A 20,632-nucleotide genomic window follows, 5' to 3' on the forward strand; every position below is an offset into this window, starting at 1 on the left:
CCAATTATTACGGGAGTTCATTTCGTTTCAGCCCGGATAGCTCTGTCGGTAGAGCGTTAGGCTTTTAACCTAACGGTCCAGGGTTCGAGTCGCTGTTCGGGCGACTCTGTTTTTAAAGAATCGTCAATAATTTAAACTTCAGATCATTTCACTTTCAATAAATTTATGTAAATTCTAATTCCAATTATTACGTGAGTTCACTTCGCTTGAGCCCGGATAGCTCAGTCGGTAGAGCGTTAGGCTTTTAACCTAACGGTCCAGGGTTCGAGTCCCTGTTCGGGCCATTCTGTTTTTGAAGAATCATCAATAATTTAAACTTCAGATCATTTCACTTTCAATAAATTTATGTAAATTCTAATTCCAATTATTACGGGATTTAACTTCGTTTGAGACAGGATAGCTCAGTCGGTTGAGCGTTAGGCTTTTAACCTAACGGTCCAGGGTTCGAGTCCCTGTTCGGACGACTCTGTTTTTGAAGAATCATCAATAATTTAAACTTCAGATCATTTAATTTCCAGTAAAATTATTGAAATTCTTATTCCAATTATTACGGGAGTTCACTTCGCTTGAGCCCGGATAGCTCAGTCGGTAGAGCGTTAGGCTTTTAACCTAACGGTCCAGGGTTCGAGTCCCTGTTCGGGCGACTCTGTTTCTGAAGAATCATCAATAATTTAAACTTCAGATCATTTAATTTCCAGTAAAATTATTGAAATTCTTATTCCAACTATTACGGGAGTTCACCTCGCTTGAGCCCGGATAGGTCAGTCGGTAGAGCGTTAGGCTTTTAACCTAACGGTCCAGGGTTCGAGTCCCTGTTCGGGCGACTGTGTTTTTGAAGAATCATCAATAATTTAAACTTCAGATCATTTAATTTCCAGTAAAATTATTGAAATTCTAATCCCAATTATTACGGGAGTTCATTTCGTTTCAGCTCGGATAGCTCAGTCGGTAGAGCGTTAGGCTTCAAACCACGGTCCAGGGTTCGACTCCTTGTTCGGGCGACTCTGTTTTTAAAGAATCGTCAATAATTTAAACTTCAGATCATTTCACTTTCAATAAATTTATGTAAATTCTAATTCCAATTATTACGTGAGTTCACCTCGCTTGAGCCCGGATAGCTCAGTCGGTAGAGCGTTAGGCTTTTAACCTAACGGTCCAGGGTTCGAGTCCCTGTTCGGGCCATTCTGTTTTTGAAGAATCATCAATAATTTAAACTTCAGATCATTTCACTTTCAATAAATTTATGTAAATTCTAATTCCAATTATTACGGGATTTAACTTCGTTTGAGACAGGATAGCTCAGTCGGTTGAGCGTTAGGCTTTTAACCTAACGGTCCAGGGTTCGAGTCCCTGTTCGGACGACTCTGTTTTTGAAGAATCATCAATAATTTAAACTTCAGATCATTTAATTTCCAGTAAAATTATTGAAATTCTAATCCCAATTATTACGAGAGTTCATTTCGTTTCAGCCCGGATAGCTCAGTCGGTAGAGCGTTAGGCTTTTAACCTAACGGTCTAGGGTTCGAGTCCCTGTTCGGGCGACTCTGTTTTTGAAGAATCATTAATAATTTAAACTTCAGATCATTTAATTTCCAGTAAAATTATTGAAATTCTAATCCCAATTATTACGGGAGTTCATTTCGTTTCAGCTCGGATAGCTCAGTCGGTAGAGCGTTAGGCTTCAAACCACGGTCCAGGGTTCTAGTCCCTGTTCGAGCGACTGTGTTTTTGAAGAATCATCAATAATTTAAACTTCAGATCATTTAATTTCCAGTAAAATTATTATCCCAATTATTACGGGAGTTCATTTCGTTTCAGCCCGGATAGCTCTGTCGGTAGAGCGTTAGGCTTTTAACCTAACGGTCCAGGGTTCGAGTCGCTGTTCGGGCGACTCTGTTTTTAAAGAATCGTCAATAATTTAAACTTCAGATCATTTCACTTTCAATAAATTTATGTAAATTCTAATTCCAATTATTACGTGAGTTCACCTCGCTTGAGCCCGGATAGCTCAGTCGGTAGAGCGTTAGGCTTTTAACCTAACGGTCCAGGGTTCGAGTCCCTGTTCGGGCCATTCTGTTTTTGAAGAATCATCAATAATTTAAACTTCAGATCATTTCACTTTCAATAAATTTATGTAAATTCTAATTCCAATTATTACGGGATTTAACTTCGTTTGAGACAGGATAGCTCAGTCGGTTGAGCGTTAGGCTTTTAACCTAACGGTCCAGGGTTCGAGTCCCTGTTCGGACGACTCTGTTTTTGAAGAATCATCAATAATTTAAACTTCAGATCATTTAATTTCCAGTAAAATTATTGAAATTCTTATTCCAATTATTACGGGAGTTCACTTCGCTTGAGCCCGGATAGCTCAGTCGGTAGAGCGTTAGGCTTTTAACCTAACGGTCCAGGGTTCGAGTCCCTGTTCGGGCGACTCTGTTTCTGAAGAATCATCAATAATTTAAACTTCAGATCATTTAATTTCCAGTAAAATTATTGAAATTCTTATTCCAACTATTACGGGAGTTCACCTCGCTTGAGCCCGGATAGGTCAGTCGGTAGAGCGTTAGGCTTTTAACCTAACGGTCCAGGGTTCGAGTCCCTGTTCGGGCGACTGTGTTTTTGAAGAATCATCAATAATTTAAACTTCAGATCATTTAATTTCCAGTAAAATTATTGAAATTCTAATCCCAATTATTACGGGAGTTCATTTCGTTTCAGCTCGGATAGCTCAGTCGGTAGAGCGTTAGGCTTCAAACCACGGTCCAGGGTTCGACTCCTTGTTCGGGCGACTCTGTTTTTAAAGAATCGTCAATAATTTAAACTTCAGATCATTTCACTTTCAATAAATTTATGTAAATTCTAATTCCAATTATTACGTGAGTTCACCTCGCTTGAGCCCGGATAGCTCAGTCGGTAGAGCGTTAGGCTTTTAACCTAACGGTCCAGGGTTCGAGTCCCTGTTCGGGCCATTCTGTTTTTGAAGAATCATCAATAATTTAAACTTCAGATCATTTCACTTTCAATAAATTTATGTAAATTCTAATTCCAATTATTACGGGATTTAACTTCGTTTGAGACAGGATAGCTCAGTCGGTTGAGCGTTAGGCTTTTAACCTAACGGTCCAGGGTTCGAGTCCCTGTTCGGACGACTCTGTTTTTGAAGAATCATCAATAATTTAAACTTCAGATCATTTAATTTCCAGTAAAATTATTGAAATTCTTATTCCAATTATTACGGGAGTTCACTTCGCTTGAGCCCGGATAGCTCAGTCGGTAGAGCGTTAGGCTTTTAACCTAACGGTCCAGGGTTCGAGTCCCTGTTCGGGCGACTCTGTTTCTGAAGAATCATCAATAATTTAAACTTCAGATCATTTAATTTCCAGTAAAATTATTGAAATTCTTATTCCAACTATTACGGGAGTTCACCTCGCTTGAGCCCGGATAGGTCAGTCGGTAGAGCGTTAGGCTTTTAACCTAACGGTCCAGGGTTCGAGTCCCTGTTCGGGCGACTGTGTTTTTGAAGAATCATCAATAATTTAAACTTCAGATCATTTAATTTCCAGTAAAATTATTGAAATTCTAATCCCAATTATTACGGGAGTTCATTTCGTTTCAGCTCGGATAGCTCAGTCGGTAGAGCGTTAGGCTTCAAACCACGGTCCAGGGTTCGACTCCTTGTTCGGGCGACTCTGTTTTTAAAGAATCATCAATAATTTAAACTTCAGATCATTTAATTTCCAGTAAAATTATTGAAATTCTTATCCCAATTATTACGGGAGTTCAACTCGCTTGAGCCCGGATAGCTCAGTCGGTAGAGCGTTAGGCTTTTAACCTAACGGTCCAGGGTTCGAGTCCCTGATCGGGCGACTCTGTTTTTAAAGAATCGTCAATAATTTAAACTTCAGATCATTTCACTTTCAATAAATTTATGTAAATTCTAATTCCAATTATTACGTGAGTTCACCTCGCTTGAGCCCGGATAGCTCAGTCGGTAGAGCGTTAGGCTTTTAACCTAACGGTCCAGGGTTCGAGTACCTGTTCGGGCGATTCTGTTTTTGAAGAATCATCAATAATTTAAACTTCAGATCATTTCACTTTCAATAAATTTATGTAAACTCTAATTCCAATTATTACGGGATTTAACTTCGTTTGAGACAGGATAGCTCAGTCGGTAGAGCGTTAGGCTTTTAACCTAACGGTCCAGGGTTCGAGTCCCTGTTCGGGCGACTCTGTTTTTGAAGAATAATCAATAATTTAAACTTCAGATCATTTAATTTCCAGTAAAATTATTGAAATTCTTATTCCAATTATTACGGGAGTTCACCTCGCTTGAGCCCGGATAGCTCTGTCGGTAGAGCGTTAGGCTTTTAACCTAACGGTCCAGGGTTCGAGTCCCTTTTAGGGCGACTGTGTTTTTGAAGAATCATCAATAATTTAAACTTCAGATCATTTAATTTCCAGTAAAATTATTGAAATTCTAATCCCAATTATTACGGGAGTACATTTCGTTTCAGCTCGGATAGCTCAGTCGGTAGAGCGTTAGGCTTCAAACCACGGTCCAGGGTTCGACTCCTTGTTCGGGCGACTCTGTTTTTAAAGAATCATTAATAATTTAAACTTCAGATAATTTAATTTCCAGTAAAATTATTGAAATTCTTATCCCAATTATTACGGGAGTTCATCTCGCTTGAGCCCGGATAGCTCAGTCGGTAGAGCGTTAGGCTTTTAACCTAACGGTCCAGGGTTCTAGTCCCTGTTCGAGCGACTGTGTTTTTGAAGAATCAACAATAATTTAAACTTCAGATCATTTAATTTCCAGTAAAATTATTATCCCAATTATTACGGGAGTTCATTTCGTTTCAGCGCGGATAGCTCTGTCGGTAGAGCGTTAGGCTTTTAACGTAACGGTCCAGGGTTCGAGTCCCTGTTCGGGCCATTCTGTTTTTGAAGAATCATCAATAATTTAAACTTCAGATCATTTCACTTTCAATAAATTTATGTAAATTCTAATTCCAATTATTACGGGATTTAACTTCGTTTGAGACAGGATAGCTCAGTCGGTTGAGCGTTAGGCTTTTAACCTAACGGTCCAGGGTTCGAGTCCCTGTTCGGACGACTCTGTTTTTGAAGAATCATCAATAATTTAAACTTAAGATCATTTAATTTCCAGTAAAATTATTGAAATTCTTATTCCAATTATTACGGGAGTTCACCTCGCTTGAGCCCGGATAGCTCAGTCGGTAGAGCGTTAGGCTTTTAACCTAACGGTCCAGGGTTCGAGTCCCTGTTCGGGCGACTCTGTTTTTGAAGAATCATCAATAATTTAAACTTCAGATCATTTAATTTCCAGTAAAATTATTGAAATTCTTATTCCAATTATTACGGGAGTTCACCTCGCTTGAGCCCGGATAGCTCAGTCGGTAGAGCGTTAGGCTTTTAACCTAACGGTCCAGGGTTCGAGTCCCTGTTCGGGCGACTGTGTTTTTGAAGAATCATCAATAATTTAAACTTCAGATCATTTAATTTCCAGTAAAATTATTGAAATTCTAATCCCAATTATTACGGGAGTTCATTTCGTTTCAGCTCGGATAGCTCAGTCGGTAGAGCGTTAGGCTTCAAACCACGGTCCAGGGTTCGACTCCTTGTTCGGGCGACTCTGTTTTTAAAGAATCATCAATAATTTAAACTTCAGATCATTTAATTTCCAGTAAAATTATTGAAATTCTTATCCCAATTATTACGGGAGTTCAACTCGCTTGAGCCCGGATAGCTCAGTCGGTAGAGCGTTAGGCTTTTAACCTAACGGTCCAGGGTTCTAGTCCCTGTTCGAGCGACTGTGTTTTTGAAGAATCATCAATAATTTAAACTTCAGATCATTTAATTTCCAGTAAAATTATTGAAATTCTAATCTTAATTATTACGGGAGTTCATTTCGATTCAGCCCGGATAGCTCTGTCGGTAGAGCGTTAGGCTTTTAACCTAACGGTCCAGGGTTCGAGTCCCTGATCGGGCGACTCTGTTTTTAAAGAATCGTCAATAATTTAAACTTCAGATCATTTCACTTTCAATAAATTTATGTAAATTCTAATTCCAATTATTACGTGAGTTCACCTCGCTTGAGCCCGGATAGCTCAGTCGGTAGAGCGTTAGGCTTTTAACCTAACGGTCCAGGGTTCGAGTACCTGTTCGGGCGATTCTGTTTTTGAAGAATCATCAATAATTTAAACTTCAGATCATTTCACTTTCAATAAATTTATGTAAACTCTAATTCCAATTATTACGGGATTTAACTTCGTTTGAGACAGGATAGCTCAGTCGGAAGAGCGTTAGGCTTTTAACCTAACGGTCCAGGGTTCGAGTCTCTGTTCGGGCGACTCTGTTTTTGAAGAATAATCAATAATTTAAACTTCAGATCATTTAATTTCCAGTAAAATTATTGAAATTCTTATTCCAATTATTACGGGAGTTCACCTCGCTTGAGCCCGGATAGCTCAGTCGGTAGAGCGTTAGGCTTTTAACCTAACGGTCCAGGGTTCGAGTCCCTGTTCGGGCGACTGTGTTTTTGAAGAATCATCAATAATTTAAACTTCAGATCATTTCACTTTCAATAAATTTATGTAAACTCTAATTCCAATTATTACGGGATTTAACTTCGTTTGAGACAGGATAGCTCAGTCGGTAGAGCGTTAGGCTTTTAACCTAACGGTCCAGGGTTCGTGTCCCTGTTCGGGCGACTCTGTTTTTGAAGAATAATCAATAATTTAAAATTCAGATCATTTAATATCCAGTAAAATTATTGAAATTCTTATTCCAATTATTACGGGAGTTCACCTCGCTTGAGCCCGGATAGCTCAGTCGGTAGAGCGTTAGGCTTTTAACCTAACGGTCCAGGGTTCGAGTCCCTGTTAGGGCGACTGTGTTTTTGAAGAATCATCAATAATTTAAACTTCAGACCATTTAATTTCCAGTAAAATTATTGAAATTCTAATCCCAATTATTACGGGAGTTCATTTCGTTTCAGCTCGGATAGCTCAGTCGGTAGAGCGTTAGGCTTCAAACCACGGTCCAAGGTTCGACTCCTTGTTCGGGCGACTCTGTTTTTAAAGAATCATCAATAATTTAAACTTCAGATCATTTAATTTCCAGTAAAATTATTGAAATTCTTATCCCAATTATTACGGGAGTTCAACTCGCTTGAGCCCGGATAGCTCAGTCGGTAGAGCGTTAGGCTTTTAACCTAACGGTAAAGGGTTCTAGTCCCTGTTCGAGCGACTGTGTTTTTGAAGAATCATCAATAATTTAAACTTCAGATCATTTAATTTCCAGTAAAATTATTATCCCAATTATTACGGGAGTTCATTTCGTTTCAGCGCGGATAGCTCTGTCGGTAGAGCGTTAGGCTTTTAACCTAACGGTCCAGGGTTCGAGTCCCTGTTCGGGCCATTCTGTTTTTGAAGAATCATCAATAATTTAAACTTCAGATCATTTCACTTTCAATAAATTTATGTAAATTCTAATTCCAATTATTACGTGAGTTCACCTCGCTTGAGCCCGGATAGCTCAGTCGGTAGAGCGTTAGGCTTTTAACCTAACGGTCCAGGGTTCGAGTACCTGTTCGGGCGATTCTGTTTTTGAAGAATCATCAATAATTTAAACTTCAGATCATTTCACTTTCAATAAATTTATGTAAACTCTAATTCCAATTATTACGGGATTTAACTTCGTTTGAGACAGGATAGCTCAGTCGGTAGAGCGTTAGGCTTTTAACCTAACGGTCCAGGGTTCGAGTCCCTGTTCGGGCGACTCTGTTTTTGAAGAATAATCAATAATTTAAACTTCAGATCATTTAATTTCCAGTAAAATTATTGAAATTCTTATTCCAATTATTACGGGAGTTCACCTCGCTTGAGCCCGGATAGCTCTGTCGGTAGAGCGTTAGGCTTTTAACCTAACGGTCCAGGGTTCGAGTCCCTGTTAGGGCGACTGTGTTTTTGAAGAATCATCAATAATTTAAACTTCAGACCATTTAATTTCCAGTAAAATTATTGAAATTCTAATCCCAATTATTACGGGAGTTCATTTCGTTCCAGCTCGGATAGCTCAGTCGGTAGAGCGTTAGGCTTCAAACCACGGTCCAAGGTTCGACTCCTTGTTCGGGCGACTCTGTTTTTAAAGAATCATCAATAATTTAAACTTCAGATCATTTAATTTCCAGTAAAATTATTGAAATTCTTATCCCAATTATTACGGGAGTTCAACTCGCTTGAGCCCGGATAGCTCAGTCGGTAGAGCGTTAGGCTTTTAACCTAACGGTCCAGGGTTCTAGTCCCTGTTCGAGCGACTGTGTTTTTGAAGAATCATCAATAATTTAAACTTCAGATCATTTAATTTCCAGTAAAATTATTGAAATTCTAATCCCAATTATTACGGGAGTTCATTTCGTTTCAGCCCGGATAGCTCTGTCGGTAGAGCGCTAGGCTTTTAACCTAACGGTCCAGGGTTCGAGTCCCTGATCGGGCGACTCTGTTTTTAAACAATCGTCAATAATTTAAACTTCAGATCATTTCACTTTCAATAAATTTATGTAAATTCTAATTCCAATTATTACGTGAGTTCACCTCGCTTGAGCCCGGATAGCTCAGTCGGTAGAGCGTTAGGCTTTTAACCTAACGGTCCAGGGTTCGAGTACCTGTTCGGGCGATTCTGTTTTTGAAGAATCATCAATAATTTAAACTTCAGATCATTTCACTTTCAATAAATTTATGTAAACTCTAATTCCAATTATTACGGGATTTAACTTCGTTTGAGACAGGATAGCTCAGTCGGTAGAGCGTTAGGCTTTTAACCTAACGGTCCAGGGTTCGAGTCCCTTTTAGGGCGACTGTGTTTTTGAAGAATCATCAATAATTTAAACTTCAGATCATTTAATTTCCAGTAAAATTATTGAAATTCTAATCCCAATTATTACGGGAGTTCATTTCGTTTCAGCTCGGATAGCTCAGTCGGTAGAGCGTTAGGCTTCAAACCACGGTCCAGGGTTCGACTCCTTGTTCGGGCGACTCTGTTTTTAAAGAATCATTAATAATTTAAACTTCAGATAATTTAATTTCCAGTAAAATTATTGAAATTCTTATCCCAATTATTACGGGAGTTCACCTCGCTTGAGCCCGGATAGCTCAGTCGGTAGAGCGTTAGGCTTTTAACCTAACGGTCCAGGGTTCTAGTCCCTGTTCGAGCGACTGTGTTTTTGAAGAATCATCAATAATTTAAACTTCAGATCATTTCACTTTCAATAAATTTATGTAAATTCTAATTCCAATTATTACGTGAGTTCACCTCGCTTGAGCCCGGATAGCTCAGTCGGTAGAGCGTTAGGCTCTTAACCTAACGGTCCAGGGTTCGAGTCCCTGTTCGGGCCATTCTGTTTTTGAAGAATCATCAATAATTTAAACTTCAGATCATTTCACTTTCAATAAATTTATGTAAATTCTAATTCCAATTATTACGGGATTTAACTTCGTTTGAGACAGGATAGCTCAGTCGGTAGAGCGTTAGGATTTTAACCTAACGGTCCAGGGTTCGAGTCCCTGTTCGGGCGACTCTGTTTTTGAAGAATCATCAATAATTTAAACTTCAGATCATTTAATTTCCAGTAAAATTATTGAAATTCTAATCCCAATTATTACGGGAGTTCATTTCGTTTCAGCCCGGATAGCTCAGTCGGTAGAGCGTTAGGCTTTTAACCTAACGGTCCAGGGTTCGAGTCCCTGTTCGGGCAACTCTGTTTTTAAAGAATCGTCAATAATTTAAACTTCAGATCATTTCACTTTCAATAAATTTATGTAAATTCTAATTCCAATTATTACGTGAGTTCACCTCGCTTGAGCCCGGATAGCTCAGTCGGTAGAGCGTTAGGCTTTTAACCTAACGGTCCAGGGTTCGAGTCCCTGTTCGGGCCATTCTGTTTTTGAAGAATCATCAATAATTTAAACTTCAGATCATTTCACTTTCAATAAATTTATGTAAATTCTAATTCCAATTATTACGGGATTTAACTTCGTTTGAGACAGGATAGCTCAGTCGGTAGAGCGTTAGGCTATTAACCTAACGGTCCAGGGTTCGAGTCCCTGTTCGGGCGACTCTGTTTTTGAAGAATCATTAATAATTTAAACTTCAGATCATTTAATTTCCAGTAAAATTATTGAAATTCTAATCCCAATTATTACGGGAGTTCATTTCGTTTCAGCCCGGATAGCTCTGTCGGTAGAGCGTTAGGCTTTTAACCTAACGGTCCAGGGTTCGAGTCCCTGTTCGAGCGACTGTGTTTTTGAAGAATCATCAATAATTTAAACTTCAGATCATTTCACTTTCAATAAATTTATGTAAATTCTAATTCCAATTATTACGTGAGTTCACCTCGCTTGAGCCCGGATAGCTCAGTCGGTAGAGCGTTAGGCTTTTAACCTAACGGTCCAGGGTTCGAGTACCTGTTCGGGCGATTCTGTTTTTGAAGAATCATCAATAATTTAAACTTCAGATCATTTCACTTTCAATAAATTTATGTAAACTCTAATTCCAATTATTACGGGATTTTACTTCGTTTGAGACAGGATAGCTCAGTCGGTAGAGCGTTAGGCTTTTAACCTAACGGTCCAGGGTTCGAGTCCCTGTTCGGGCGACTCTGTTTTTGAAGAATAATCAATAATTTAAACTTCAGATCATTTAATTTCCAGTAAAATTATTGAAATTCTTATTCCAATTATTACGGGAGTTCACCTCGCTTGAGCCCGGATAGCTCTGTCGGTAGAGCGTTAGGCTTTTAACCTAACGGTCCAGGGTTCGAGTCCCTTTTAGGGCGACTGTGTTTTTGAAGAATCATCAATAATTTAAACTTCAGATCATTTAATTTCCAGTAAAATTATTGAAATTCTAATCCCAATTATTACGGGAGTTCATTTCGTTTCAGCTCGGATAGCTCAGTCGGTAGAGCGTTAGGCTTCAAACCACGGTCCAGGGTTCGACTCCTTGTTCGGGCGACTCTGTTTTTAAAGAATCATTAATAATTTAAACTTCAGATAATTTAATTTCCAGTAAAATTATTGAAATTCTTATCCCAATTATTACGGGAGTTCACCTCGCGGAGCCCGGATAGCTCAGTCGGTAGAGCGTTAGGCTTTTAACCTAACGGTCCAGGGTTCTAGTCCCTGTTCGAGCGACTGTGTTTTTGAAGAATCATCAATAATTTAAACTTCAGATCATTTCACTTTCAATAAATTTATGTAAATTCTAATTCCAATTATTACGTGAGTTCACCTCGCTTGAGCCCGGATAGCTCAGTCGGTAGAGCGTTAGGCTTTTAACCTAACGGTCCAGGGTTCGAGTCCCTGTTCGGGCCATTCTGTTTTTGAAGAATCATCAATAATTTAAACTTCAGATCATTTCACTTTCAATAAATTTATGTAAATTCTAATTCCAATTATTACGGGATTTAACTTCGTTTGAGACAGGATAGCTCAGTCGGTAGAGCGTTAGGATTTTAACCTAACGGTCCAGGGTTCGAGTCCCTGTTCGGGCGACTCTGTTTTTGAAGAATCATCAATAATTTAAACTTCAGATCATTTAATTTCCAGTAAAATTATTGAAATTCTAATCCCAATTATTACGGGAGTTCATTTCGTTTCAGCCCGGATAGCTCAGTCGGTAGAGCGTTAGGCTTTTAACCTAACGGTCCAGGGTTCGAGTCCCTGTTCGGGCAACTCTGTTTTTAAAGAATCGTCAATAATTTAAACTTCAGATCATTTCACTTTCAATAAATTTATGTAAATTCTAATTCCAATTATTACGTGAGTTCACCTCGCTTGAGCCCGGATAGCTCAGTCGGTAGAGCGTTAGGCTTTTAACCTAACGGTCCAGGGTTCGAGTCCCTGTTCGGGCCATTCTGTTTTTGAAGAATCATCAATAATTTAAACTTCAGATCATTTCACTTTCAATAAATTTATGTAAATTCTAATTCCAATTATTACGGGATTTAACTTCGTTTGAGACAGGATAGCTCAGTCGGTAGAGCGTTAGGCTATTAACCTAACGGTCCAGGGTTCGAGTCCCTGTTCGGGCGACTCTGTTTTTGAAGAATCATTAATAATTTAAACTTCAGATCATTTAATTTCCAGTAAAATTATTGAAATTCTTATCCCAATTATTACGGGAGTTCACCTCGCTTGAGCCCGGATAGCTCAGTCGGTAGAGCGTTAGGCTTTTAACCTAACGGTCCAGGGTTCTAGTCCCTGTTCGAGCGACTGTGTTTTTGAAGAATCATCAATAATTTAAACTTCAGATCATTTAATTTCCAGTAAAATTATTATCCCAATTATTACGGGAGTTCATTTCGTTTCAGCGCGGATAGCTCTGTCGGTAGAGCGTTAGGCTTTTAACCTAACGGTCCAGGGTTCGAGTCCCTTTTAGGGCGACTGTGTTTTTGAAGAATCATCAATAATTTAAACTTCAGATCATTTAATTTCCAGTAAAATTATTGAAATTCTAATCCCAATTATTACGGGAGTTCATTTCGTTTCAGCTCGGATAGCTCAGTCGGTAGAGCGTTAGGCTTCAAACCACGGTCCAGGGTTCGACTCCTTGTTCGGGCGACTCTGTTTTTAAAGAATCATTAATAATTTAAACTTCAGATAATTTAATTTCCAGTAAAATTATTGAAATTCTTATCCCAATTATTACGGGAGTTCACCTCACTTGAGCCCGGATAGCTCAGTCGGTAGAGCGTTAGGCTTTTAACCTAACGGTCCAGGGTTCTAGTCCCTGTTCGAGCGACTGTGTTTTTGAAGAATCATCAATAATTTAAACTTCAGATCATTTCACTTTCAATAAATTTATGTAAATTCTAATTCCAATTATTACGTGAGTTCACCTCGCTTGAGCCCGGATAGCTCAGTCGGTAGAGCGTTAGGCTTTTAACCTAACGGTCCAGGGTTCGAGTCCCTGTTCGGGCCATTCTGTTTTTGAAGAATCATCAATAATTTAAACTTCAGATCATTTCACTTTCAATAAATTTATGTAAATTCTAATTCCAATTATTACGGGATTTAACTTCGTTTGAGACAGGATAGCTCAGTCGGTAGAGCGTTAGGATTTTAACCTAACGGTCCAGGGTTCGAGTCCCTGTTCGGGCGACTCTGTTTTTGAAGAATCATCAATAATTTAAACTTCAGATCATTTAATTTCCAGTAAAATTATTGAAATTCTAATCCCAATTATTACGGGAGTTCATTTCGTTTCAGCCCGGATAGCTCAGTCGGTAGAGCGTTAGGCTTTTAACCTAACGGTCCAGGGTTCGAGTCCCTGTTCGGGCAACTCTGTTTTTAAAGAATCGTCAATAATTTAAACTTCAGATCATTTCACTTTCAATAAATTTATGTAAATTCTAATTCCAATTATTACGTGAGTTCACCTCGCTTGAGCCCGGATAGCTCAGTCGGTAGAGCGTTAGGCTTTTAACCTAACGGTCCAGGGTTCGAGTCCCTGTTCGGGCCATTCTGTTTTTGAAGAATCATCAATAATTTAAACTTCAGATCATTTCACTTTCAATAAATTTATGTAAATTCTAATTCCAATTATTACGGGATTTAACTTCGTTTGAGACAGGATAGCTCAGTCGGTAGAGCGTTAGGCTATTAACCTAACGGTCCAGGGTTCGAGTCCCTGTTCGGGCGACTCTGTTTTTGAAGAATCATTAATAATTTAAACTTCAGATCATTTAATTTCCAGTAAAATTATTGAAATTCTAATCCCAATTATTACGGGAGTTCATTTCGTTTCAGCCCGGATAGCTCTGTCGGTAGAGCGTTAGGCTTTTAACCTAACGGTCCAGGGTTCGAGTCCCTGTTCGAGCGACTGTGTTTTTGAAGAATCATCAATAATTTAAACTTCAGATCATTTCACTTTCAATAAATTTATGTAAATTCTAATTCCAATTATTACGTGAGTTCACCTCGCTTGAGCCCGGATAGATCAGTCGGTAGAGCGTTAGGCTTTTAACCTAACGGTCCAGGGTTCGAGTACCTGTTCGGGCGATTCTGTTTTTGAAGAATCATCAATAATTTAAACTTCAGATCATTTCACTTTCAATAAATTTATGTAAACTCTAATTCCAATTATTACGGGATTTTACTTCGTTTGAGACAGGATAGCTCAGTCGGTAGAGCGTTAGGCTTTTAACCTAACGGTCCAGGGTTCGAGTCCCTGTTCGGGCGACTCTGTTTTTGAAGAATAATCAATAATTTAAACTTCAGATCATTTAATTTCCAGTAAAATTATTGAAATTCTTATTCCAATTATTACGGGAGTTCACCTCGCTTGAGCCCGGATAGCTCTGTCGGTAGAGCGTTAGGCTTTTAACCTAACGGTCCAGGGTTCGAGTCCCTTTTAGGGCGACTGTGTTTTTGAAGAATCATCAATAATTTAAACTTCAGATCATTTAATTTCCAGTAAAATTATTGAAATTCTAATCCCAATTATTACGGGAGTTCATTTCGTTTCAGCTCGGATAGCTCAGTCGGTAGAGCGTTAGGCTTCAAACCACGGTCCAGGGTTCGACTCCTTGTTCGGGCGACTCTGTTTTTAAAGAATCATTAATAATTTAAACTTCAGATAATTTAATTTCCAGTAAAATTATTGAAATTCTTATCCCAATTATTACGGGAGTTCACCTCGCGGAGCCCGGATAGCTCAGTCGGTAGAGCGTTAGGCTTTTAACCTAACGGTCCAGGGTTCTAGTCCCTGTTCGAGCGACTGTGTTTTTGAAGAATCATCAATAATTTAAACTTCAGATCATTTCACTTTCAATAAATTTATGTAAATTCTAATTCCAATTATTACGTGAGTTCACCTCGCTTGAGCCCGGATAGCTCAGTCGGTAGAGCGTTAGGCTTTTAACCTAACGGTCCAGGGTTCGAGTCCCTGTTCGGGCCATTCTGTTTTTGAAGAATCATCAATAATTTAAACTTCAGATCATTTCACTTTCAATAAATTTATGTAAATTCTAATTCCAATTATTACGGGATTTAACTTCGTTTGAGACAGGATAGCTCAGTCGGTAGAGCGTTAGGATTTTAACCTAACGGTCCAGGGTTCGAGTCCCTGTTCGGGCGACTCTGTTTTTGAAGAATCATCAATAATTTAAACTTCTGATCATTTAATTTCCAGTAAAATTATTGAAATTCTAATCCCAATTATTACGGGAGTTCATTTCGTTTCAGCCCGGATAGCTCAGTCGGTAGAGCGTTAGGCTTTTAACCTAACGGTCCAGGGTTCGAGTCCCTGTTCGGGCAACTCTGTTTTTAAAGAATCGTCAATAATTTAAACTTCAGATCATTTCACTTTCAATAAATTTATGTAAATTCTAATTCCAATTATTACGTGAGTTCACCTCGCTTGAGCCCGGATAGCTCAGTCGGTAGAGCGTTAGGCTTTTAACCTAACGGTCCAGGGTTCGAGTCCCTGTTCGGGCCATTCTGTTTTTGAAGAATCATCAATAATTTAAACTTCAGATCATTTCACTTTCAATAAATTTATGTAAATTCTAATTCCAATTATTACGGGATTTAACTTCGTTTGAGACAGGATAGCTCAGTCGGTAGAGCGTTAGGCTATTAACCTAACGGTCCAGGGTTCGAGTCCCTGTTCGGGCGACTCTGTTTTTGAAGAATCATTAATAATTTAAACTTCAGATCATTTAATTTCCAGTAAAATTATTGAAATTCTTATCCCAATTATTACGGGAGTTCACCTCGCTTGAGCCCGGATAGCTCAGTCGGTAGAGCGTTAGGCTTTTAACCTAACGGTCCAGGGTTCTAGTCCCTGTTCGAGCGACTGTGTTTTTGAAGAATCATCAATAATTTAAACTTCAGATCATTTAATTTCCAGTAAAATTATTATCCCAATTATTACGGGAGTTCATTTCGTTTCAGCGCGGATAGCTCTGTCGGTAGAGCGTTAGGCTTTTAACCTAACGGTCCAGGGTTCGAGTCCCTGTTCGGGCGACTCTGTTTTTGAAGAATCATCAATAATTTAAACTTCTGATCATTTAATTTCCAGTAAAATTATTGAAATTCTAATCCCAATTATTACGGGAGTTCATTTCGTTTCAGCCCGGATAGCTCAGTCGGTAGAGCGTTAGGCTTTTAACCTAACGGTCCAGGGTTCGAGTCCCTGTTCGGGCAACTCTGTTTTTAAAGAATCGTCAATAATTTAAACTTCAGATCATTTCACTTTCAATAAATTTATGTAAATTCTAATTCCAATTATTACGTGAGTTCACCTCGCTTGAGCCCGGATAGCTCAGTCGGTAGAGCGTTAGGCTTTTAACCTAACGGTCCAGGGTTCGAGTCCCTGTTCGGGCCATTCTGTTTTTGAAGAATCATCAATAATTTAAACTTCAGATCATTTCACTTTCAATAAATTTATGTAAATTCTAATTCCAATTATTACGGGATTTAACTTCGTTTGAGACAGGATAGCTCAGTCGGTAGAGCGTTAGGCTATTAACCTAACGGTCCAGGGTTCGAGTCCCTGTTCGGGCGACTCTGTTTTTGAAGAATCATTAATAATTTAAACTTCAGATCATTTAATTTCCAGTAAAATTATTGAAATTCTTATCCCAATTATTACGGGAGTTCACCTCGCTTGAGCCCGGATAGCTCAGTCGGTAGAGCGTTAGGCTTTTAACCTAACGGTCCAGGGTTCTAGTCCCTGTTCGAGCGACTGTGTTTTTGAAGAATCATCAATAATTTAAACTTCAGATCATTTAATTTCCAGTAAAATTATTATCCCAATTATTACGGGAGTTCATTTCGTTTCAGCGCGGATAGCTCTGTCGGTAGAGCGTTAGGCTTTTAACCTAACGGTCCAGGGTTCGAGTCCCTTTTAGGGCGACTGTGTTTTTGAAGAATCATCAATAATTTAAACTTCAGATCATTTAATTTCCAGTAAAATTATTGAAATTCTAATCCCAATTATTACGGGAGTTCATTTCGTTTCAGCTCGGATAGCTCAGTCGGTAGAGCGTTAGGCTTCAAACCACGGTCCAGGGTTCGACTCCTTGTTCGGGCGACTCTGTTTTTAAAGAATCATTAATAATTTAAACTTCAGATAATTTAATTTCCAGTAAAATTATTGAAATTCTTATAACAATTATTACGGGAGTTCACCTCACTTGAGCCCGGATAGCTCAGTCGGTAGAGCGTTAGGCTTTTAACCTAACGGTCCAGGGTTCTAGTCCCTGTTCGAGCGACTGTGTTTTTGAAGAATCATCAATAATTTAAACTTCATATCATTTCACTTTCAATAAATTTATGTAAATTCTAATTCCAATTATTACGTGAGTTCACCTCGCTTGAGCCCGGATAGCTCAGTCGGTAGAGCGTTAGGCTTTTAACCTAACGGTCCAGGGTTCGAGTCCCTGTTCGGGCCATTCTGTTTTTGAAGAATCATCAATAATTTAAACTTCAGATCATTTCACTTTCAATAAATTTATGTAAATTCTAATTCCAATTATTACGGGATTTAACTTCGTTTGAGACAGGATAGCTCAGTCGGTAGAGCGTTAGGATTTTAACCTAACGGTCCAGGGTTCGAGTCCCTGTTCGGGCGACTCTGTTTTTGAAGAATCATCAATAATTTAAACTTCAGATCATTTAATTTCCAGTAAAATTATTGAAATTCTAATCCCAATTATTACGGGAGTTCATTTCGTTTCAGCCCGGATAGCTCAGTCGGTAGAGCGTTAGGCTTTTAACCTAACGGTCCAGGGTTCGAGTCCCTGTTCGGGCAACTCTGTTTTTAAAGAATCGTCAATAATTTAAACTTCAGATCATTTCACTTTCAATAAATTTATGTAAATTCTAATTCCAATTATTACGTGAGTTCACCTCGCTTGAGCCCGGATAGCTCAGTCGGTAGAGCGTTAGGCTTTTAACCTAACGGTCCAGGGTTCGAGTCCCTGTTCGGGCCATTCTGTTTTTGAAGAATCATCAATAATTTAAACTTCAGATCATTTCACTTTCAATAAATTTATGTAAATTCTAATTCCAATTATTACGGGATTTAACTTCGTTTGAGACAGGATAGCTCAGTCGGTAGAGCGTTAGGCTATTAACCTAACGGTCCAGGGTTCGAGTCCCTGTTCGGGCGACTCTGTTTTTGAAGAATCATTAATAATTTAAACTTCAGATCATTTAATTTCCAGTAAAATTATTGAAATTCTAATCCCAATTATTACGGGAGTTCATTTCGTTTCAGCCCGGATAGCTCTGTCGGTAGAGCGTTAGGCTTTTAACCTAACGGTCCAGGGTTCGAGTCCCTGTTCGAGCGACTGTGTTTTTGAAGAATCATCAATAATTTAAACTTCAGATCATTTCACTTTCAATAAATTTATGTAAATTCTAATTCCAATTATTACGTGAGTTCACCTCGCTTGAGCCCGGATAGATCAGTCGGTAGAGCGTTAGGCTTTTAACCTAACGGTCCAGGGTTCGAGTATATGTTCGGGCGATTCTGTTTTTGAAGAATCATCAATAATTTAAACTTCAGATCATTTCACTTTCAATAAATTTATGTAAACTCTAATTCCAATTATTACGGGATTTAACTTCGTTTGAGACAGGATAGCTCAGTCGGTAGAGCGTTAGGCTTTTAACCTAACGGTCCAGGGTTCGAGTCCCTGTTCGGGCGACTGTGTTTTTGAAGAATAATCAATAATTTAAACTTCAGATCATTTAATTTCCAGTAAAATTATTGAAATTCTTATTCCAATTATTACGGGAGTTCACCTCGCTTGAGCCCGGATAGCTCTGTCGGTAGAGCGTTAGGCTTTTATCCTAACGGTCCAGGGTTCGAGTCCCTTTTAGGGCGACTGTGTTTTTCAAGAATCATCAATAATTTAAACTTCAGATCATTTAATTTCCAGTAAAATTATTGAAATTCTAATCCCAATTATTACGGGAGTTCATTTCGTTTCAGCTCGGATAGCTCAGTCGGTAGAGCGTTAGGCTTCAAACCACGGTCCAGGGTTCGACTCCTTGTTCGGGCGACTCTGTTTTTAAAGAATCATTAATAATTTAAACTTCAGATAATTTAATTTCTAGTAAAATTATTGAAATTCTTATCCCAATTATTACGGGAGTTCACCTCGCGGAGCCCGGATAGCTCAGTCGGTAGAGCGTTAGGCTTTTAACCTAACGGTCCAGGGTTCTAGTCCCTGTTCGAGCGACTGTGTTTTTGAAGAATCATCAATAATTTAAACTTCAGATCATTTCACTTTCAATAAATTTATGTAAATTCTAATTCCAATTATTACGTGAGTTCACCTCGCTTGAGCCCGGATAGCTCAGTCGGTAGAGCGTTAGGCTTTTAACCTAACGGTCCAGGGTTCGAGTCCCTGTTCGGGCGACTCTGTTTTTGAAGAATCATTAATAATTTAAACTTCAGATCATTTAATTTCCAGTAAAATTATTGAAATTCTAATCCCAATTATTACGGGAGTTCATTTCGTTTCAGCCCGGATAGCTCTGTCGGTAGAGCGTTAGGCTTTTAACCTAACGGTCCAGGGTTCGAGTCCCTGTTCGAGCGACTGTGTTTTTGAAGAATCATCAATAATTTAAACTTCAGATCATTTCACTTTCAATAAATTTATGTAAATTCTAATTCCAATTATTACGTGAGTTCACCTCGCTTGAGCCCGGATAGCTCAGTCGGTAGAGCGTTAGGCTTTTAACCTAACGGTCCAGGGTTCGAGTCCCTGTTCGGGCCATTCTGTTTTTGAAGAATCATCAATAATTTAAACTTCAGATCATTTCACTTTCAATAAATTTATGTAAATTCTAATTCCAATTATTACGGGATTTAACTTCGTTTGAGACAGGATAGCTCAGTCGGTAGAGCGTTAGGCTATTAACCTAACGGTCCAGGGTTCGAGTCCCTGTTCGGGCGACTCTGTTTTTGAAGAATCATTAATAATTTAAACTTCAGATCATTTAATTTCCAGTAAAATTATTGAAATTCTAATCCCAATTATTACGGGAGTTCATTTCGTTTCAGCCCGGATAGCTCTGTCGGTAGAGCGTTAGGCTTTTAACCTAACGGTCCAGGGTTCGAGTCCCTGTTCGAGCGACTGTGTTTTTGAAGAATCATCAATAATTTAAACTTCAGATCATTTCACTTTCAATAAATTTATGTAAATTCTAATTCCAATTATTACGTGAGTTCACCTCGCTTGAGCCCGGATAGCTCAGTCGGTAGAGCGTTAGGCTTTTAACCTAACGGTCCAGGGTTCGAGTCCCTGTTCGGGCCATTCTGTTTTTGAAGAATCATCAATAATTTAAACTTCAGATCATTTCACTTTCAATAAATTTATGTAAATTCTAATTCCAATTATTACGGGATTTAACTTCGTTTGAGACAGGATAGCTCAGTCGGTAGAGCGTTAGGATTTTAACCTAACGGTCCAGGGTTCGAGTCCCTGTTCGGGCGACTCTGTTTTTGAAGAATCATCAATAATTTAAACTTCAGATCATTTAATTTCCAGTAAAATTATTGAAATTCTAATCCCAATTATTACGGGAGT

At 38.7% G+C, this 20,632-nt stretch overlaps 48 non-coding genes across 48 annotated transcripts; all 48 read left to right on the forward strand.

The window, feature by feature from the left end:
* The first annotated feature begins 210 nt into the window (after positions 1-210).
* Positions 211-283, forward strand: TRNAK-UUU (transfer RNA lysine (anticodon UUU)). The gene has a single exon. It is a non-coding gene; the product is annotated as a tRNA-Lys (tRNA).
* Positions 284-570: 287 nt separating this feature from the next.
* TRNAK-UUU (transfer RNA lysine (anticodon UUU)) lies at positions 571-643 on the forward strand. Its single transcript has one exon. It is a non-coding gene; the product is annotated as a tRNA-Lys (tRNA).
* A 107-nt stretch (positions 644-750) lies between these two features.
* TRNAK-UUU (transfer RNA lysine (anticodon UUU)) lies at positions 751-823 on the forward strand. Its single transcript has one exon. It is a non-coding gene; the product is annotated as a tRNA-Lys (tRNA).
* Positions 824-1,108: 285 nt separating this feature from the next.
* TRNAK-UUU (transfer RNA lysine (anticodon UUU)) lies at positions 1,109-1,181 on the forward strand. Its single transcript has one exon. It is a non-coding gene; the product is annotated as a tRNA-Lys (tRNA).
* A 287-nt stretch (positions 1,182-1,468) lies between these two features.
* Positions 1,469-1,541, forward strand: TRNAK-UUU (transfer RNA lysine (anticodon UUU)). The gene has a single exon. It is a non-coding gene; the product is annotated as a tRNA-Lys (tRNA).
* A 456-nt stretch (positions 1,542-1,997) lies between these two features.
* Positions 1,998-2,070, forward strand: TRNAK-UUU (transfer RNA lysine (anticodon UUU)). The gene has a single exon. It is a non-coding gene; the product is annotated as a tRNA-Lys (tRNA).
* Positions 2,071-2,357: 287 nt separating this feature from the next.
* TRNAK-UUU (transfer RNA lysine (anticodon UUU)) lies at positions 2,358-2,430 on the forward strand. Its single transcript has one exon. It is a non-coding gene; the product is annotated as a tRNA-Lys (tRNA).
* A 107-nt stretch (positions 2,431-2,537) lies between these two features.
* On the forward strand, positions 2,538-2,610 carry TRNAK-UUU (transfer RNA lysine (anticodon UUU)). The gene has a single exon. It is a non-coding gene; the product is annotated as a tRNA-Lys (tRNA).
* A 285-nt stretch (positions 2,611-2,895) lies between these two features.
* TRNAK-UUU (transfer RNA lysine (anticodon UUU)) lies at positions 2,896-2,968 on the forward strand. Its single transcript has one exon. It is a non-coding gene; the product is annotated as a tRNA-Lys (tRNA).
* A 287-nt stretch (positions 2,969-3,255) lies between these two features.
* On the forward strand, positions 3,256-3,328 carry TRNAK-UUU (transfer RNA lysine (anticodon UUU)). The gene has a single exon. It is a non-coding gene; the product is annotated as a tRNA-Lys (tRNA).
* Positions 3,329-3,435: 107 nt separating this feature from the next.
* TRNAK-UUU (transfer RNA lysine (anticodon UUU)) lies at positions 3,436-3,508 on the forward strand. Its single transcript has one exon. It is a non-coding gene; the product is annotated as a tRNA-Lys (tRNA).
* Positions 3,509-3,793: 285 nt separating this feature from the next.
* TRNAK-UUU (transfer RNA lysine (anticodon UUU)) lies at positions 3,794-3,866 on the forward strand. Its single transcript has one exon. It is a non-coding gene; the product is annotated as a tRNA-Lys (tRNA).
* A 107-nt stretch (positions 3,867-3,973) lies between these two features.
* TRNAK-UUU (transfer RNA lysine (anticodon UUU)) lies at positions 3,974-4,046 on the forward strand. The gene has a single exon. It is a non-coding gene; the product is annotated as a tRNA-Lys (tRNA).
* Positions 4,047-5,222: 1,176 nt separating this feature from the next.
* On the forward strand, positions 5,223-5,295 carry TRNAK-UUU (transfer RNA lysine (anticodon UUU)). Its single transcript has one exon. It is a non-coding gene; the product is annotated as a tRNA-Lys (tRNA).
* A 107-nt stretch (positions 5,296-5,402) lies between these two features.
* Positions 5,403-5,475, forward strand: TRNAK-UUU (transfer RNA lysine (anticodon UUU)). The gene has a single exon. It is a non-coding gene; the product is annotated as a tRNA-Lys (tRNA).
* Positions 5,476-6,120: 645 nt separating this feature from the next.
* On the forward strand, positions 6,121-6,193 carry TRNAK-UUU (transfer RNA lysine (anticodon UUU)). The gene has a single exon. It is a non-coding gene; the product is annotated as a tRNA-Lys (tRNA).
* A 287-nt stretch (positions 6,194-6,480) lies between these two features.
* TRNAK-UUU (transfer RNA lysine (anticodon UUU)) lies at positions 6,481-6,553 on the forward strand. The gene has a single exon. It is a non-coding gene; the product is annotated as a tRNA-Lys (tRNA).
* Positions 6,554-6,840: 287 nt separating this feature from the next.
* On the forward strand, positions 6,841-6,913 carry TRNAK-UUU (transfer RNA lysine (anticodon UUU)). The gene has a single exon. It is a non-coding gene; the product is annotated as a tRNA-Lys (tRNA).
* Positions 6,914-7,549: 636 nt separating this feature from the next.
* TRNAK-UUU (transfer RNA lysine (anticodon UUU)) lies at positions 7,550-7,622 on the forward strand. Its single transcript has one exon. It is a non-coding gene; the product is annotated as a tRNA-Lys (tRNA).
* A 1,005-nt stretch (positions 7,623-8,627) lies between these two features.
* TRNAK-UUU (transfer RNA lysine (anticodon UUU)) lies at positions 8,628-8,700 on the forward strand. Its single transcript has one exon. It is a non-coding gene; the product is annotated as a tRNA-Lys (tRNA).
* A 645-nt stretch (positions 8,701-9,345) lies between these two features.
* Positions 9,346-9,418, forward strand: TRNAK-CUU (transfer RNA lysine (anticodon CUU)). Its single transcript has one exon. It is a non-coding gene; the product is annotated as a tRNA-Lys (tRNA).
* A 287-nt stretch (positions 9,419-9,705) lies between these two features.
* On the forward strand, positions 9,706-9,778 carry TRNAK-UUU (transfer RNA lysine (anticodon UUU)). Its single transcript has one exon. It is a non-coding gene; the product is annotated as a tRNA-Lys (tRNA).
* A 107-nt stretch (positions 9,779-9,885) lies between these two features.
* On the forward strand, positions 9,886-9,958 carry TRNAK-UUU (transfer RNA lysine (anticodon UUU)). The gene has a single exon. It is a non-coding gene; the product is annotated as a tRNA-Lys (tRNA).
* Positions 9,959-10,065: 107 nt separating this feature from the next.
* TRNAN-AUU (transfer RNA asparagine (anticodon AUU)) lies at positions 10,066-10,138 on the forward strand. The gene has a single exon. It is a non-coding gene; the product is annotated as a tRNA-Asn (tRNA).
* Positions 10,139-10,425: 287 nt separating this feature from the next.
* TRNAK-UUU (transfer RNA lysine (anticodon UUU)) lies at positions 10,426-10,498 on the forward strand. Its single transcript has one exon. It is a non-coding gene; the product is annotated as a tRNA-Lys (tRNA).
* Positions 10,499-11,322: 824 nt separating this feature from the next.
* TRNAK-UUU (transfer RNA lysine (anticodon UUU)) lies at positions 11,323-11,395 on the forward strand. Its single transcript has one exon. It is a non-coding gene; the product is annotated as a tRNA-Lys (tRNA).
* A 287-nt stretch (positions 11,396-11,682) lies between these two features.
* TRNAK-UUU (transfer RNA lysine (anticodon UUU)) lies at positions 11,683-11,755 on the forward strand. Its single transcript has one exon. It is a non-coding gene; the product is annotated as a tRNA-Lys (tRNA).
* A 107-nt stretch (positions 11,756-11,862) lies between these two features.
* Positions 11,863-11,935, forward strand: TRNAK-UUU (transfer RNA lysine (anticodon UUU)). The gene has a single exon. It is a non-coding gene; the product is annotated as a tRNA-Lys (tRNA).
* Positions 11,936-12,042: 107 nt separating this feature from the next.
* On the forward strand, positions 12,043-12,115 carry TRNAN-AUU (transfer RNA asparagine (anticodon AUU)). Its single transcript has one exon. It is a non-coding gene; the product is annotated as a tRNA-Asn (tRNA).
* An 816-nt stretch (positions 12,116-12,931) lies between these two features.
* On the forward strand, positions 12,932-13,004 carry TRNAK-UUU (transfer RNA lysine (anticodon UUU)). The gene has a single exon. It is a non-coding gene; the product is annotated as a tRNA-Lys (tRNA).
* A 287-nt stretch (positions 13,005-13,291) lies between these two features.
* On the forward strand, positions 13,292-13,364 carry TRNAK-UUU (transfer RNA lysine (anticodon UUU)). Its single transcript has one exon. It is a non-coding gene; the product is annotated as a tRNA-Lys (tRNA).
* Positions 13,365-13,471: 107 nt separating this feature from the next.
* On the forward strand, positions 13,472-13,544 carry TRNAK-UUU (transfer RNA lysine (anticodon UUU)). The gene has a single exon. It is a non-coding gene; the product is annotated as a tRNA-Lys (tRNA).
* A 107-nt stretch (positions 13,545-13,651) lies between these two features.
* On the forward strand, positions 13,652-13,724 carry TRNAN-AUU (transfer RNA asparagine (anticodon AUU)). The gene has a single exon. It is a non-coding gene; the product is annotated as a tRNA-Asn (tRNA).
* Positions 13,725-14,908: 1,184 nt separating this feature from the next.
* On the forward strand, positions 14,909-14,981 carry TRNAK-UUU (transfer RNA lysine (anticodon UUU)). The gene has a single exon. It is a non-coding gene; the product is annotated as a tRNA-Lys (tRNA).
* A 287-nt stretch (positions 14,982-15,268) lies between these two features.
* Positions 15,269-15,341, forward strand: TRNAK-UUU (transfer RNA lysine (anticodon UUU)). Its single transcript has one exon. It is a non-coding gene; the product is annotated as a tRNA-Lys (tRNA).
* A 107-nt stretch (positions 15,342-15,448) lies between these two features.
* On the forward strand, positions 15,449-15,521 carry TRNAK-UUU (transfer RNA lysine (anticodon UUU)). The gene has a single exon. It is a non-coding gene; the product is annotated as a tRNA-Lys (tRNA).
* A 107-nt stretch (positions 15,522-15,628) lies between these two features.
* Positions 15,629-15,701, forward strand: TRNAN-AUU (transfer RNA asparagine (anticodon AUU)). The gene has a single exon. It is a non-coding gene; the product is annotated as a tRNA-Asn (tRNA).
* A 458-nt stretch (positions 15,702-16,159) lies between these two features.
* TRNAK-UUU (transfer RNA lysine (anticodon UUU)) lies at positions 16,160-16,232 on the forward strand. Its single transcript has one exon. It is a non-coding gene; the product is annotated as a tRNA-Lys (tRNA).
* Positions 16,233-16,339: 107 nt separating this feature from the next.
* TRNAK-UUU (transfer RNA lysine (anticodon UUU)) lies at positions 16,340-16,412 on the forward strand. Its single transcript has one exon. It is a non-coding gene; the product is annotated as a tRNA-Lys (tRNA).
* A 107-nt stretch (positions 16,413-16,519) lies between these two features.
* TRNAN-AUU (transfer RNA asparagine (anticodon AUU)) lies at positions 16,520-16,592 on the forward strand. The gene has a single exon. It is a non-coding gene; the product is annotated as a tRNA-Asn (tRNA).
* An 816-nt stretch (positions 16,593-17,408) lies between these two features.
* Positions 17,409-17,481, forward strand: TRNAK-UUU (transfer RNA lysine (anticodon UUU)). Its single transcript has one exon. It is a non-coding gene; the product is annotated as a tRNA-Lys (tRNA).
* Positions 17,482-17,768: 287 nt separating this feature from the next.
* Positions 17,769-17,841, forward strand: TRNAK-UUU (transfer RNA lysine (anticodon UUU)). Its single transcript has one exon. It is a non-coding gene; the product is annotated as a tRNA-Lys (tRNA).
* Positions 17,842-17,948: 107 nt separating this feature from the next.
* TRNAK-UUU (transfer RNA lysine (anticodon UUU)) lies at positions 17,949-18,021 on the forward strand. The gene has a single exon. It is a non-coding gene; the product is annotated as a tRNA-Lys (tRNA).
* Positions 18,022-18,128: 107 nt separating this feature from the next.
* On the forward strand, positions 18,129-18,201 carry TRNAN-AUU (transfer RNA asparagine (anticodon AUU)). The gene has a single exon. It is a non-coding gene; the product is annotated as a tRNA-Asn (tRNA).
* A 1,184-nt stretch (positions 18,202-19,385) lies between these two features.
* Positions 19,386-19,458, forward strand: TRNAK-UUU (transfer RNA lysine (anticodon UUU)). Its single transcript has one exon. It is a non-coding gene; the product is annotated as a tRNA-Lys (tRNA).
* Positions 19,459-19,745: 287 nt separating this feature from the next.
* Positions 19,746-19,818, forward strand: TRNAK-UUU (transfer RNA lysine (anticodon UUU)). Its single transcript has one exon. It is a non-coding gene; the product is annotated as a tRNA-Lys (tRNA).
* A 107-nt stretch (positions 19,819-19,925) lies between these two features.
* TRNAN-AUU (transfer RNA asparagine (anticodon AUU)) lies at positions 19,926-19,998 on the forward strand. Its single transcript has one exon. It is a non-coding gene; the product is annotated as a tRNA-Asn (tRNA).
* Positions 19,999-20,285: 287 nt separating this feature from the next.
* On the forward strand, positions 20,286-20,358 carry TRNAK-UUU (transfer RNA lysine (anticodon UUU)). The gene has a single exon. It is a non-coding gene; the product is annotated as a tRNA-Lys (tRNA).
* Positions 20,359-20,632: the final 274 nt, after the last annotated feature.

The sequence above is a fragment of the Phalangium opilio genome, unplaced genomic scaffold, assembly GCF_054372755.1.
Source record: "Phalangium opilio isolate 3A_F unplaced genomic scaffold, DU_Popi_V2 ptg001170l_1, whole genome shotgun sequence".
Lineage (NCBI taxonomy): Eukaryota > Metazoa > Arthropoda > Arachnida > Opiliones > Phalangiidae > Phalangium > Phalangium opilio.